The sequence below is a fragment of the Cyanistes caeruleus genome, chromosome 4 (genome assembly GCF_971803275.1).
Source record: "Cyanistes caeruleus chromosome 4, bCyaCae1.hap1.1, whole genome shotgun sequence".
NCBI classification, from domain to species: Eukaryota; Metazoa; Chordata; class Aves; order Passeriformes; family Paridae; genus Cyanistes; species Cyanistes caeruleus.
This window is the reverse complement of record NC_141704.1, coordinates 4,182,242-4,197,150: the sequence shown is the minus strand read 5'-3', so window position 1 is coordinate 4,197,150 and position 14,909 is coordinate 4,182,242. Positions and strand designations below refer to the sequence as shown.

General features: G+C 42.8%; 2 long non-coding RNA genes across 4 annotated transcripts; both read right to left on the bottom strand.

Moving 5' to 3' along the window:
* Positions 1 to 1,733: 1,733 nt before the first annotated feature.
* LOC147653395 (uncharacterized) lies at positions 1,734 to 3,035 on the bottom strand. Its single transcript, XR_015286062.1, has 3 exons — positions 2,820 to 3,035; positions 2,333 to 2,376; positions 1,734 to 2,146 (listed from the first exon to the last, which is right to left on the bottom strand). It is a non-coding gene; the product is annotated as an uncharacterized LOC147653395 (long non-coding RNA).
* Positions 3,036 to 3,218: 183 nt separating this feature from the next.
* Positions 3,219 to 13,399, bottom strand: LOC147653394 (uncharacterized). Of its 3 annotated transcripts, XR_015286061.1 has the most exons (5): positions 13,226 to 13,399; positions 13,000 to 13,089; positions 12,242 to 12,372; positions 11,611 to 11,711; positions 3,219 to 5,233 (listed from the first exon to the last, which is right to left on the bottom strand). It is a non-coding gene; the product is annotated as an uncharacterized LOC147653394 (long non-coding RNA). The 3 variants fall into 3 exon arrangements; XR_015286060.1 differs by lacking the exon at positions 3,219 to 5,233 and having other exon boundaries at positions 11,153 to 11,731; XR_015286059.1 differs by lacking the exon at positions 3,219 to 5,233 and having other exon boundaries at positions 11,153 to 11,711.
* Between the last annotated feature and the right edge of the window lie 1,510 nt (positions 13,400 to 14,909).

Below are 14,909 nucleotides of genomic sequence, written 5' to 3'. Positions count from 1 at the left end.
TCCTGGTGTAATTGAGACAGATTATTCTTATCTGTTGAGGCTGGTAGTGCAGGGGAGAAAAATACACATCAGCTCCTTGTCTGGAAGATGTGGAGTTAAATGCACTCACATTTACAGCCTCTGACTTCATTAGTGAATTATTGTATAATGAACTGGAATATAGTAACCCTCCTATACTCTTCCATGGCTAATGCCATGCTAATATCTCATCCATAGGCTTATTTTACAGTGTAGCAAACCCATCCCTACAACAGGCAGCAGCCTGGTCCCTCTTGGGTTCCATGTGAGCTGGCCTGGACGCTGAAAGTGGAGCTGGGAGGAAACACAGTGATGGTTGTGCTGGAGGGAAGCGTTCGACCATTTCATTAGCCCTGCTAATGGCTCAAATGAAGACCTTAATAGCACAATCAATAATGCAGCCTGTGATCAGTTTGTTAGCAAGCCTCAAATGCTTTGCTTTTAATAGTGGACTCCCAGAAGGATAATGAAGTGTTACTTGCAAGCAGTAATTCAGGGTGCATGGAAAGTATGACTTTGGGTCTTTGCATTTTTCTGACAAGCATAGTCACTGCCCTGTCTCCTTAGAGTGCTGCTGGATAACTCACCCCAGGAGTCTCAAAGTTCTCTGTCTCTCATCAGCCTGGAATTTCTGAACAAATTATTTGGATATTCATTCCTGTTCTTAATTCTCTTGCAAGAAAAGTGCAAGTCTTGTTCACACATAAGGCAGAGCTGATGGTAAAGGCTAAACCTTTACAAAATAATTACTAAAGAGGAAAGAAATTCTTTATTATGAGGGAACAGGTTGCCCAGAGAAGCTGTGGATGCCCCATTCCTGGAGATTTTAAAGTCCAGTGTGAGAAAGCTGGTCCAGTGGGTGTCATACCTGTCTGTGGCAGTGGGGATGGAACTGGGTGATCTTTAAGGTCCCTTCCAACCCAAACCACTCTGTAGCTCTGTGATTCTGTGATGGGACCCCACATTCAGCTCTAGTATTTTTTCACAGGTTCTCTCAACTCTGCCTTTTCTTCAGGTCCAAATCTGAGGCTGTGCAGCTGTGACATGATTGCACCAAGTACAACCTTTCATAGCCTCCATGGAGCTCATCAGCTCTGTTCAGCTGTGTCTCCTCAGGATCCCATCTGCCCAGAAAACCCCATGAAGACACCTCCAAAACTGGCTCTGCCCCTTTGTTTTCCTTCTCCCCTTTTCCTTTCCTTCTCTCATTCTCTTTGCTAAAGTTTCTCACTTAACTGAAAAAAAAGCTACCAGACACCTGCTTGGGTGCAAAGGCACTCTTGAAACAAAACATCTTGAAATTAGTCCAAATCCTGTGTGCACAAAGCAAAGCTTCCCTCTTTGAAGGCACTCTGCCCAAAGGAAGGTGGCCAAGGAGAACCTGAATGGCAATATTAAACATCAAGTTTCATTGTCACATTAAACACAATGAGTAAATACAGCCCCTGAGACAGGAGATTTTATCTGGGAAGCTCAGATGAAATTCCATGTCTGGCTGGCAGTTGCTCAGGTGAGCCCTCTCTGCCAGAGTAAAACAGCAAAGGATATTCTTCCTTCCCTTTACCTTCTCTTCATTATGCATGGGAAGGAAGGGAGCTGGAGCACAGCAGGGTCATCTTGGCATTGCATTTATTCCACTGCAATGACTTCACTGAGCACGAGTAACACAGCATTCCCTGTGAACACAACACTTAGCACTGAGATTACACCAGGGGTAAAACGTTGTACGTGACCTGCTCCAGGATGCAGCCACTTGCTAAGTCAGCTAATTTCTTTCCCTTGTCCTTCCACTGCAGAAGAGCATGTAAGAAATGAATTGAGATTATGCAGTTTCCTACCCAGAAGTCTTCATTGATGCTGGCATCAGCTGAGAGAGCCTGGAGTTAATGTACACGGGCAGCAGGGCAGCTCTCTAAAGGACGTGCTCTGTTCTCTGGGGCAGAAGTTGCATTGGAAGGGGAAAAGCAGATTCAGACTTGTCTGTCAGTGCAGCCTTCATGTGGTTCATGATTAAAGCAAACACACTGCTTTCAGGAAGAACTGAACCATGGAGGACTGTGGGTGGTCGGGGCAGAGTGGGGGTAACGCACTCAGCACGTCCTGAGGGCACGGAAAGGAGTCTGGCATCCTGTGGAAAAGCATCAGGTTTGGAATAAGGGAATCAGTGAGAGGGATTAAATAGAGGGTGTGTCAGGGCATGGGAATGGCTCAGGGTTACACTTAGCATCTCTGTAACTGCTGTGCTCAATTCCAGAAAGGGCTGGAGCTCCAGGTACGATGGCAGAGAGGTGGGAGGTAAAGCTCAGGCACTCACCAGCACTGGAGCAGGCTGTCCAGGGAAACAGTGGAGACAGCATCCTGGAGGTATTCAAAAGGTGCATAGATGTGATGGCTCTGGCACTATTAATGGTTGAACTCAATGATCTTAGAGAGCTTTTCCAAACTTAGTGATTCTATTCTATTCTACTCTATTCTATTCTATTCTATTCTATTCTATTCTATTCTATTCTATTCTATTCTATTCTATTCTATTCTATTCTATTCTATTCCCATCCATGAGCTTAATTCTTTATTACAGACAGGTATTATTATTCAGAACATGTCAGGGCTTCAAAGCAGGGTATATGGTACTGACTCCTCCCTCAAGGCCCCCTCCCAGACAGTGCTAAATGGTTTTCACATGAAAGAAAACTGGCTTTGCCAGACTTCCATCCCTTCCATCCCTTTCCTTTTGTGTTTTGCCAAAACCCACAACCACACAGCCAAAAAGATGGGAACTGAACTGGTTCCATGGCCCCTACCTGAATTCAACAAAATGCAAAATAATTTGGATGAGAAGTAATGTCTGTGTGATGGATCACAAAGAATGTCATCAGAGGAATGAGGTGATGGTGGAGACAGAAGGGTACCAAGCATTTTGTTTCCTGATTCTCATCTCTCACAGAACACGCTCTGGTTGTTTTCTTAACAGGAACTGGCAAAGCTCAACTCATTCATGCCTTAATCAGGATTCTAATCCAAAGATTCATTATAATGATATGTAGGAGTGGAGCCAGAGGAGGTCACAAAGGTAACTGGAGGGATGGAACACCTTTTCTGTGAGGACAGAGTTGGGGTTGTTCAGGCTGGAGAAGAAAAGGCTCCAGGGAGACTTAGGGCATTTTTCAGTTCCCACCAAGGCCTTTGACAGATGGGGTCAGACATTTTAGCAGGGAATGTTGTGACAGGACAAGGGATAATGGTTTTACATTGAAGGAGAGTTGATTTTAGATGTAAGAAAGAAGGGTTTTTTACAATGAGGGTGGTGAAACACACGTTGCTCAGAGAAGGTGTGGATGCCCCATCCCTGGAAATGTTCAAGAAAAGTCTGGACAGGGCTCTGAGGAACCTGATGAAGTTGAAGGTGCCTCATCTGATCTTTGCTCCACGTCTGTCATCCAGCAGGGACATCCCTCTGCAGCTGGGACATGAATCTGCAGCTGCTTGGGGCAGTTCTGTCCCTCTTGAATCATGCTGACCTTTTCACTCCTGGATCTATTCTGAAGATGTTTACATCACATTTTGTTTTAATTCAGTGCTCAGGCAGGGTGGGAGACAGTTCTGAGGAAGAGACACTTTGTGACAATACTATTATAATTTTACTTGTGCACATTTTCCCCTTCTGCTAGATTGGTTTTCACTCCAGCTATATTTCTTTGAACGTGACAGATTTTTTTCTTCTCCGTGTTTTCTTTTTGGTCCTATCTTCTGTTTAAAAGCAAGGTCATCAATAATTTTAGATGAAATGCACTTGCTGTAACACTTCAGGATAACATGGTTTGAATATTTTGATTGATTTACATCTATAAAAAACAAACTGCATCAGCTGTTTGTGTGTAGAAACCTTTGTTTTCTTTAAAGGTACGAGTCTTGTGCCTCATTAGTCTTCCCAGGCTTTCCTTTTGGTACCTGTTGTGTTTCACACATTTTTATAAGCTGTCTGCCTCTAATAAATGAAATTATACTTCAGCTGTAAAGTGTTCCCATAAGCAATCAAAGAAATGCTGCCTTGTAGTCTCTGAGAATAAGCACCATCAGTACCATTGTCACATCATCAGGACGTAGCTCAGCCTGGTTATTAGTTCTGTGCCACTCTGACAGCTTGGGTGGTGCAGCATCTCTCAAAAACCAGTGCTGGAGTAATCAAAGAACGGAGGATCAGCACATACCAGCCTATGGTGTCTGGCACTACAATATTCTGGCTGATTTTTAGAAGGGTGACTTGGTCCTGCATAAGCTCTTGATTGAATATATTCAAGGATCAGAAGCCAAAATTAAATGAATTAGAAGAGGAAATCACACACAGGTTTGTTGTCATGACTGGGAGCTATCAGAGTGTGTTACCAGGTCTGTGACAGCATCTTCAGGGAGCTCCAGGGAAGTTCAGCCAAACCTCCTGTAGGATCCACAGGCAGGTAGAAACTTGTTTTCTTTTGCTCTCATTCCTTGTTACAAAAAGAAAGAATTGAAATGATTTTGTTTTTTCCTGGGACACCCTCACATCAAATAGAAGATGAATGAGGCTGTGCACATGTTCTGGTGAGCTCTTTTCTTGCACTTATGATACAAGCCAGAGGAAGATGATGGGCCAGCAGCTCATGACATACAACATCATTTTAGTTCAAATGAAAGCTGGCTGACAGCTCCCCATTTTTCTAGCACTGATAGCAATTTTGAATTCCTGTGGGTTTTATGCAACTCTCCCAAGTTCATGGCAACATTCACTAGCAAAGTTTGGGATCTGGCACCCTTTGCTTCCTTGAGCTTGCACATCTAATGCTGTACGTGTACAGACAGCCATCTGCTGTTAACATGGAAATGTTTAGGTTGAAAAATACCCCCAGGATCACTGAGTTAAACCATAGATCCAACCCTTCCAGGTCCACCACAAAACCACGTCCTGAAGTGCAACATTCAGACATTTTTGAATATTTCCCACCACTTCCCTGGACAGTCTGTTCCAATGCTTGACAACCCTTTCAGTGAAGTAATTTATTTTTTAATATCCAGCCTAAACTTCCTCTGGTGCAACTTGAAGCTGTTTCTTCTTGCCTGGCCACCTATTCCTCTTCTCCTACCCATGTTCCAGTCCCTGCAGCTGTGAGGGTGAGATATCCACGACAGACACGTTCCAGCTCAGAGCTGAGGGCACCGCTGGGTCTGAGTGGAATCAGCCCTTTGAGACCCAAAAAGCAGAACACGAGGTAAGGGCAGAGCAAAGATGTTGCTCGGGGCAAGACTAAGCACAGCACAAAGTTGTCTTTAATATTTCAGTAGCTTCTCAGCTTTTCATTCACTTCAGCTGAGTGATCCTTAATTACAGACTTTTTTTTTTTTTTTTTTGCCTTTTTTCTTTTCAAATGGGGATGAGGCAGAAAGGAAATCAGCATTCAGAACTCCTCTCTACTTACATGCACATCGCATTTGCAAAAATGAACATTGTGTCTGGTTCAGTTGGATCAACTTTGTAGGCAGATTATTTAGTAATTAAACCAGAGATATATCTTGGAGGCAAAAGGGAAAATCCCACTGACTCCAGTTTACCCTTTTGTAACCATCCTAGGAAGCAGCAAAGCATAAGAAAGCTCTGATTATTTATGTGTATTTTCATATACATATACATATATATATATATGGAAAGCAGATAGCAATTCCTTCATTTCCCCACTCTCCCTTTCTGCTTGGAAGCCTATTTACAAACACACAGTCAAAATCCTGTTCTGAAATGGGTGATTGTGTTCATTGTTCCAGAACACATAATAGCAGAGGCAAATGGGAATGCTGAGGCAGTAATAGCTTAAGTTGTTCAAACAGGAGGAACAGGGAAAGCAGCAAATAATTGTCACAACCTAAAGGCTGCAGAGTCTCCAAAATCACCAAAAATTTCACTCTGCCAGTCTTCCACACTTGTTGAGCTACTGTAATGTCCTGGCTATGTCATCAGGATCTGAGATTTAGCCACAATTCCTAATACCTGGGTTAGATGCTCCTAAATTCTGCACAAAAATTCATCAAATACTGGTTTTATGGTGACTGAATTGGGAGGTCCCTCCATGTGTACAGTGGTCAGCCCGGGTCATCTGTTGGATTTATTTAGGGAAAGAACAGCCAAAGCCTGGTGAACTGGCTTCAGGGAACAGGTATTTACTGTGTCCCTCCTGCAGGGACTGTGACAAGCCAGGACAGGGTACAAAGGCCAGGCAGAATGGGAAAAATACCATTTCTTGCAGGGCTTGAAAGGAGCAGAGTTATCACAGGAAGAGACAGGAAAAGAAATAAATCTTCAGCTCACTGCTAAGATACAAATGGATGGTTACCCCCACCCTGGAGCCCCTGGGCTGGAAGTCAAACCTCAGTATAGTCTGTAGAGGACATAAATTTGTCCCAATCTCCTCAACACAGCCATCCATAGCTCTTTATTGTTTTGTCCAGCCTGGTTCCCAGGAGAGCACGATCTCTTACAGGTCATCCCCACACCAGACCTGTCAGGACACTTCAGATGCCTCCAAGACATCTCAAGTGATGTCAGAGGAGCCCCCTTTTTTGTTTGTTTGTTTTTCCATCCCTTTTCCTCCTCATTTTGTTTTCCCCATATCAGTGGAACAAGCTCAAGTCTCTCAGAGCTACCTGGTCAAACCCACTCACGTGTTTTGGCTTCCTGGAGTTATTCAGAGATTCCTGAACAAAGGAAAACCATCAGGACACAAATTTTGTGCTGATCCATCTCCCCCAGCAGAGCAATTAAAAACAGAATTGTGAAAGAGCAATATTATTTTAAAAACACAGCACAACCTCTGATATGAAACATGGCCAAGAATGGACTTGTCAAACACTATTAGTTTTCCATTTTGTTTTTCAATAAAAGAGGGAAAGAAGGAGTGTTTACAAGCAAGGAAGCCTTTTCTAAAGTCAAAATACTCTGTCTGATTATGCTTAGGGATCAAGAAACTAACAATGATCAAAGAGGGTAACTGTCATTAAAAAGTTAATAGGGATAAAAATATCACAATATTAATTTTTTTGGCTTTTTTCCCCTCCAGAAATAAAACCATAATTTTTCAGCATATGAACATATAATTCTCATCACTGATTGCCTTTCTTTAGAAGCAGAAACACAAAAAAAAAAGAAAAAAAAAAGGAATAGTCTTCAATTAATCCCATTTTTGCCAAAACTTACCTTATTGGGTCAGATTTACAGATTGCACAAGGTGGTTAGTTCAGTTACAGCAGGGAAAGAGTAATTCTGAGAACTAATTAAATATGCTGGTATGCAGATGGCTAATTGGATTAATAATTACCTTGCATATGTAAAATGAGGTTTTATGTTTGTACAGGCAATTTTTTATCAGGATTCTCCTGGGATAAAAAAAAATAATGCTAATAAATGATTGTTTCAAATAGTAAAATGATTTTGCCTTGGTTTTGACTAAACTTTAGAGGAAAAAAGCTTTCTGCTCCCATCAGAAGGCAATTTAAATAACAAAAAGATTTCACTTTCTTTTTTTTGTCTGTACACTCACCTAGAGCCACTCTAGGGAAGAGAGAAAAGCAAAGCATGTTGTAATCTGCAGAAATCAGAAGACAATGGAAAAATCTGTTTTTAAGCATTTTTGGGGGGTGGGAACAAATTGCCATGGCAACTCTCTAAACGGATATGTCTTCAAGGAAATCATGCTGTTCTCTTGAAAAGTGAGATGCATAATACAGCAAGCACTTGAAAGTTATCTTTGGAAGGCATGTGTACAGGAAAATCAGAAATATTTTATAAATTCAAACTTATGAAACATTCATGCTGATTCACTAATGTTTCACACGGCAATTATTCCACCCAAAGGCAGGAGCTGAATAACCTTGCCATGTATATGTGCATTTTTAAGAGTGTTTTGTGGCTGGGCTGATCTGATCTATCAGCACCTTCCCTCTGCTTTGCAAGCACTCAGAGCTCCTTGCCATCAATATATAAGTTGCTGCTAACTCAGATGGTTGTTAAATCAGAGCCTGAAATATTTAACCCATTTCTTAAACCCTTTCTTTTCCTGACAGGCGGTGTCAGTCAACATTTCCTTACCAGCAGCATCAGCGACATCAGTGTGCTGCAGAGTGGGATGAGAGGGGAGGATTTGACCTAATAACTTTTCTTGGAAAAGCTGTTCCTCCTATTTTAAATCAGTCAGATGGTTTGAGGCATCTGGTCACACTCAGAATTATATTTTGCTCACAGCATTGAAGGATTCTCATTCTGGCAGAACAACTTAAGGGTCTTACCTCGAGATTTGGGCTAAATGATCTTTAAGGTGCCTTCCAACCCTAACTGTTCCATGATTCCCTGCCCCTGTTAAAAACAAGAGGAGGATTTTCTGTGCCGTGGGTTATTTAGCTCTTAAGCTTCTGGCCTGGAACAGTAATAAAATAAACAAAACATTAACTAATATAAAGTGAAAAACAAATCATGGCATCTATTTGCATCCTTGAGATGGAGCTGCCTTCGTGCTTCTTGGCTCCTTCTGACAACTCCTGGGCTTTTCTTCCACAAGGATGAACCATTTTAATTAATGCAACCCAAATGGCTTGCTTTATATAAACCAGATAGAAAAACAAAATATGTCCTGACTGAAACCAAAATCAGCATCTTGCCCACGTGCACGTGCACCAGTTGAACTGAGGTAATTTAAAATTGTCACCTCAGATTCACATTTTAGGCAGAGGAGCTCTGAGGGTGGCAGTCACATTGCCAGGCCTGGGTGCTTAAATTTAAGGTGTCAGAACAACTATCACGTCTAAAAGGCAACAAATGGATGAAACAATTCACTAATGTGTCCCTGAAGGTCTCCTCCACGTGTCACTCTCCTGTACCTCGGGGAGCTGAGGCAGAGGCCACTGTGCCAAGTCAGGGCAATTAGTTGTGATTTCAAATACGAGGAGCAGATTGTGAACAACTCAGTGGTTTTCTCTCCCACGTGTCTCTGCCTGGTATCCTTCAGTGACTCAGTTGTCTGCTCAGCAGCTGTTCTTGGAAGGAGAATGATCACGGCAGCCAGAAGAAGGAATCCCATTTGGCAGGTGGATCACTTGGTGGGAATGGCTGGGACTGAGAGGGCTGGCTGCAGAACAGGGACACAGCTCATCTTGGCTAAGCTCTCTCATGATATTTTCCCTTTTTTTTTTTTTTTTTGGAGAAGCAAGTAAATATTTTGACAATTTCTAGCACAGTCTGGCCCTCAGGAAACATCGAAATAGAAAAAATTACTGTTGATGACAGACAAAAAGACCAGAATACCTATCAGGGGTAATAATTGCTGTATCTGAGGAATGCCTAAAACCAGATCCAGAATTCACAGCTTGAACAAAGGCTCAGAAAGGAATCTGGTTTGAAAACCCATCATCCAGTGCTGTGGAATATCCCTGTGGTCAGTTTCAGTGGTCACCTGTCCCAGCTATGCTCCCTCCCAATTTCTTTTGTGAACCTGGCAGAGCATGAGACAGGGGAGAAAAATATCCTTGACTGAGGAAAAACACAACTTAGCAAAAACCCAAACCATCAGTGTGTCACCATTCCCATCCTGAATCCAAAACACAGCACTGCAACAGCTGCTGACAAGAAATTAACTGTACCTGAGCTGAAAACAGGACTGGGATGTTAGAAGGTCTCTTCCAACCTAAACTATTCTATGATTCCATCGATTTTCATATAGCTGGGGGAGGCTAAGGTTGTTGCTTAGCACTGTGGAACAGCAAAGCCAGGCCTAGGTCAGGGCAGCCTTCTGCTGCTCCTCCTGCTGTGTCTCAGGACTGCTTTCTAAGCAGATTTAATTTGCTGTGGTCATGCTCTGAGCTGGCAAAAAGCTGTGCAGCTGATCTGGCACAGCCTGCTCCCAGCAGAGCCTGCCAGCTTCTGTCACCCCTCTCACGTGGGGCTGTCCAAGGCTGAAATGACCCTACATGCAGTGGTGCCCACATGTTGTGACCCCACAGTGCTGCTGAGATCCCTCCAGCCATGGAGAGTCATTCTGTGCATGTGTGTGAGCAGCAAAAAACACCCTGGGTGAGGGAGGAGATGCTCTGAGTGCTCTGGACTATTCAGGTGGACTTTGGTGTCCTTTTACCTGGTCCCAGGTGATGCCTCCATCAAGGTTAATGCTTTTAGAGCTTCTTCCAGCAAGAGGGGCAAATTTCAGGTGGGTTTACATGAACAGGGGTCTCACCCCACTTGTGTTTAATGGGAGAGAAATCAGCAGGACTCAGGAATTTTCCCCTAGCCATGAGATTTTTTTTTTTATATTATGTCATTTCAACCATTAAAAGCTCATTTGTACCTGCACACAGTTTTCCTCTACAAAAATGTGACTTTTGTGTACATGCTAAAGGAGTGTTAAAAATATTCCCCAGGAAGTCCTCCTACATACATTTTAGGAGTTTTCTAGGATAGCAAGGACAGGGCAAATCTGTGTCAGTAATCCTGGCAGAGGCAAGGCAGAGATAAAGGTGTTAAATGGCCAAAGAAATTGTATAATTCAGTGGCATTTCTTCTGATAAAGCAGTGTTTAATCTGACAGCCACAGGAACTGGGGTGTGACATGAGCATGAGGCCAGGAAATGTAAAATGAAGTAATCACCCTGAAGAAGGAAATACTTTGAATAACACATGATGCTGGAAATCTTTAATGTAGCATTGGATACTGTTGTTCAGTGCCTCATCCCAGCCATTTGCCATTAATTTAAATATTCTTGAGAGAATTTAGGGGAAAAAATGTCTCAACAATGACTGCAGCAGCATGAATATTCTTGCTAGACAATCTCACCATCAGACTCAAGAGTTATGGAATTTGATGTGAACATTTTTAACAGGGATGATTTTAAAATGATGGAAAAGTTGAGGGGAGGAGAAAGGTTTTGTGTAGGTCAATATCATGAATGGGATCAAAACAGACCAAGAGCTTTTAAAGAATGGCACTGGTTTAAAATGAGAGTCACTGGAGGAAGGACTCTGAGACAATCAAAGGAAAGACAGTATCTTGTAATGTGGGGAGAGGGGATTTTGACCCTACAGATACTTAAAATAAATTATTTTGCAACAAATAAAAGTGAGGCAAGGTTATAAGTGCAAGACTCAAAATCCATGTGCTTTAATTTAATTTCTGAAAATGCATTGGAATAACTAAACAATATCCTCCAATTCTCCCACTGAAAGTGTCCCAGGGGCAACCTTTAGCACAGATAAGAGGAGGTTTGATAAGCAGGCCATCATATTAGCATTAATGTATCTTTATCCTTATTCCACAAGGACCAAGTTGAAGCAGAGAGAAGAACATAGTAAATAAAAATAATAAAGACAGGCTGATGCTCCCTTTTGAGCTGGATTTCTTTTATCTAACATTAGCCATCTGAAAATGAGGCATCTGGCTTAGTGCAGACATCTGGACTCTCTCAATAGTCAGTAGAGAGAAGCAGCTCCAGAGGTGATCCATCACAGCTCTTTACAGAGCATGGATTGCCCTGGGAAGCTCCACCAGCTGCAGAAGGAACCTGGATAACAAGCTTAGCATGGAGACCCACCTGCTCACAGGCAGGAACCAGCCAAGAAAAGTCTCATCTTTGCTTGCAGTGATTAAAAGAGGTCGTGGGTGATATTGTTCCAATGCATGATCTTCCCAAAGCTGAAATAATGTCATTATTGCTGATGACAGACAAGGAGATGGAGAGTTATTACAGAACAGGCGAAAGTCAGAAAGGTGATTTCAATGGCTCTGCTCATACTAAAGATGATCCTACCTTTTCATTCCTCACTAAGCTTCTGGGAAGGCCAGAACCCAAATATCTGGTGTCTAAACCTCAAAATTTGGGTCCTCAGCTGAATTCCCTGCCCTTACTGAGGAGCTGGCATGGAAGGAAGGGAAGGAAGGGAAGGAAGGGAAGGAAGGGAAGGAAGGGAAGGAAGGGAAGGAAGGGAAGGAAGGGAAGGAAGGGAAGGAAGGGAAAGAAGGGATTTCTGTGTGTTCAGTGTGCATCTAACCATGTTCCATGAGAAAGTGTGCCACTGTGGGTGTCACAAAGTGCCTCCCTTGCCTTGGGGATGCAGGGAAAATGCAAAGACTCTTGCAGGAAAGTACCTCCCTTCAGTCATCAGGCCTTGGATTAAGGCCTTCATCCTCAAAAATTTCTCCTCCCTCCAACTGAGCGCACTTACCATGATTTCCAAGTGAGACAGACTACAGTGCCTTTATAATTTTTTTTTTTTCCATGGATAGGTACAAGGGTGTCCCTCCAGGAGAAGGTGTGTCTCTCTTTATGCCCTGTTAAGACTCCAAACTTGCCAAGCTATTTAAAAAGAAACAGAGGGGAGAAAAAAATTTTAAAAAAAAATGCAGAGGTAGATTTTATACCCCTGATCTCAGCTATTTTTCCTTGCAGAAGACCATCTTTGAGTACTATGTTACTGAACCTCGCTGTTTAATGACCCTTCTAATGCACTGCTATCAGGTAGTGCCATCTGTATTTGGGCAAATGTGCTCACTCGTCTGTTTACTCAGCATAAATTATCTTTATTTAAAGTTTAATGGAAGTTACATCTATTTGGACATCTGTACTTAACTGATTACTGGCCACGTTGGGCCGCCTGGTGGTTCTGCATGAACTTGCCAGCTGCTCTGAAATGATAAGAGCCTGACATATGCTAAGAGCCAGCAACAATCACAGTCAGGGTGTATTTTTTTTTTCTTTTTTCTTATTTTTTTTTTCTTTCTTTTTTTTTTTTTTTTTTTTTTTACTATTTCTGAGCTTGCAGTTAATAGCAGCAAAAAGAAATCCACCCACTTCCCCCAACTGCCTCTTCCACCCCCACGCGTGTCTCTGCTGTCAATCCAAACCTTCTCAGAAGCACATTAAAAAATATATATATTCCCCCTCCACCCCGCCTCAGGAGTGAGTGAAGTTCTTTGTACATACCATTAAATCCACGTGCAGTTTTTTCCCTGTTTCATGCAGTGAAACACTCCTGGCCGTGGGAAGCCAGAGCCCACCTCGGTTCATCAGCACCTGCAGCAGATTTGGAAAGTTGCTGCCATCTATAGATAGGTATGAGGATTTGCTGGCACGGTCAGGGAAACGAGACAGCACCAGGATTCCGGGAAAACAATCATGGAACCGCTGTGTAATTAGGGTTGGGAAAGACCTCTAAGATCATCGAGTCCAGCCATTAATTTAACGCTGCCAGGTCCAGCACTAAAGCAGCGCTGAGCTGCACAAACACCAGCAATCTTGGAGCTCTCCTTCTGGTCTCGTCCTCTGTGCCTTTCCTCCCGTTCCTGCTGTTTGCTACACTGCCAGCTGAGCTGTGTCTTGAAAGATACAGCTTATGTGGGAAGACCATGGCCTGGAAATGCTAGTTTTTAACTAATTAAAAGCTTATTTGTGAGTGCAGATGTGAACCTGATGTTAGCTGCTGCAGAGGATCTACTCTGGTTAACAGTGTTTTGTAGGTAGTCATGACTATTGTGCAAGACCAAATAATTTGGCCCTTGTGATCCATGAAATGCTGACTGTGGTTGGATCTCTGTTGTAGGAAGAGTGTTGTAGACCTCTCAATTTCCATCCCATCCCACGCACCTGGGGTTGATGCAATAGTGCAAACTGCCCTAAATTCAGCTCCCTGCATAGAGATATTGCTATTGTTTGGGGTGTTCCAACCCTGGTATGCCAAAGTCTACTGAGTATCAGAAAAAAATTGTTTATGAAGAGCTTCTTTACTTTCTCTCCGAGTTTTCAGGGTTATTTTATTCCCTTCATTTCTCTCAGGGTGAGGTGATTAATTTCTACCAAAACCATTTGGTGCAAATTCAGCCCTGGAGAAAACATCTGTCAGCTCCAATTTTTTATGGGTATCTATTGGCCTTCATGACTGGATTTTACTTAGACCCCAAAGATGGTCCTGATTAAATGGTGGTCCATGGAGCTCCCTGGAAGCAGAACTGGATTTCTGAATATGAACTCCTAAAATACCGTTGTAAAGCTTCATATTTAATCAAAGTTGATTGAGTCTCAGTGAAAACTATCAGCAATCTACTCTCAAAAATCAGGAGAGTCATAGGTATAGTTAGAGTGGGTTTAAAGAGTTTAGTATCAGGCACCCATTTCTGGAAATCTTAGTGGAGTGGAAAGGATGCAAACCAGTCTGTGCCTGCTGGAAGCAAAGAGACCAGTGGTTTTCAGGTGCAAAACAGTTGTAGGGTGAAAAACCTTGTGTTTCTGAGGTCAAGCCAAGCTCTACCTCGTGGTGTCTGACCTGTAGGATCTGGGCTGTGCCAGAAGAAACATCAGGTGTGGTCTTTGGAGTTCTGAAAAGAAGGGATGGAGCATCATGGATTGATGGAAGAGGTGTCATTGGGTTTTTTTCTGGGCTCAAGGGCTCTTCCCCTCTTGTACAACCCCATGTGGAGTGGTGGGACTCAGGACAATTTCCACCACACATCTCCAAAAATTCTCCTCCTTGGCTCCCACAGGGAAGTCATGGATGTGCCTCCTCCACAGTCACATAAAGACTCTGGTCTGAGACAGAAAAGATCAGAAAATCTGCCCATTCTTCTTCTGTGCCTTAAATTGAGGAAGAAAATTTGTCACTGGAGCCTCTTAGTCCATCACGTCCCATTGCAGCTGCCTTTGTCTTCTTTAGCCTTTCTGGTGTGAGACAAATTTATGGATGACGTGTGGTGGCTCCTCTCCTGCTGCTGACACAGAGAATTACTTTTATTTACTGTCACGGTTACATTGCCATATGTTGTGTTTTCACCACATGGCTCTGTGTAGTGATAGATATGTTTGCAACCTGAGGACTGGATGTCTGCAAATGGACCTTTATA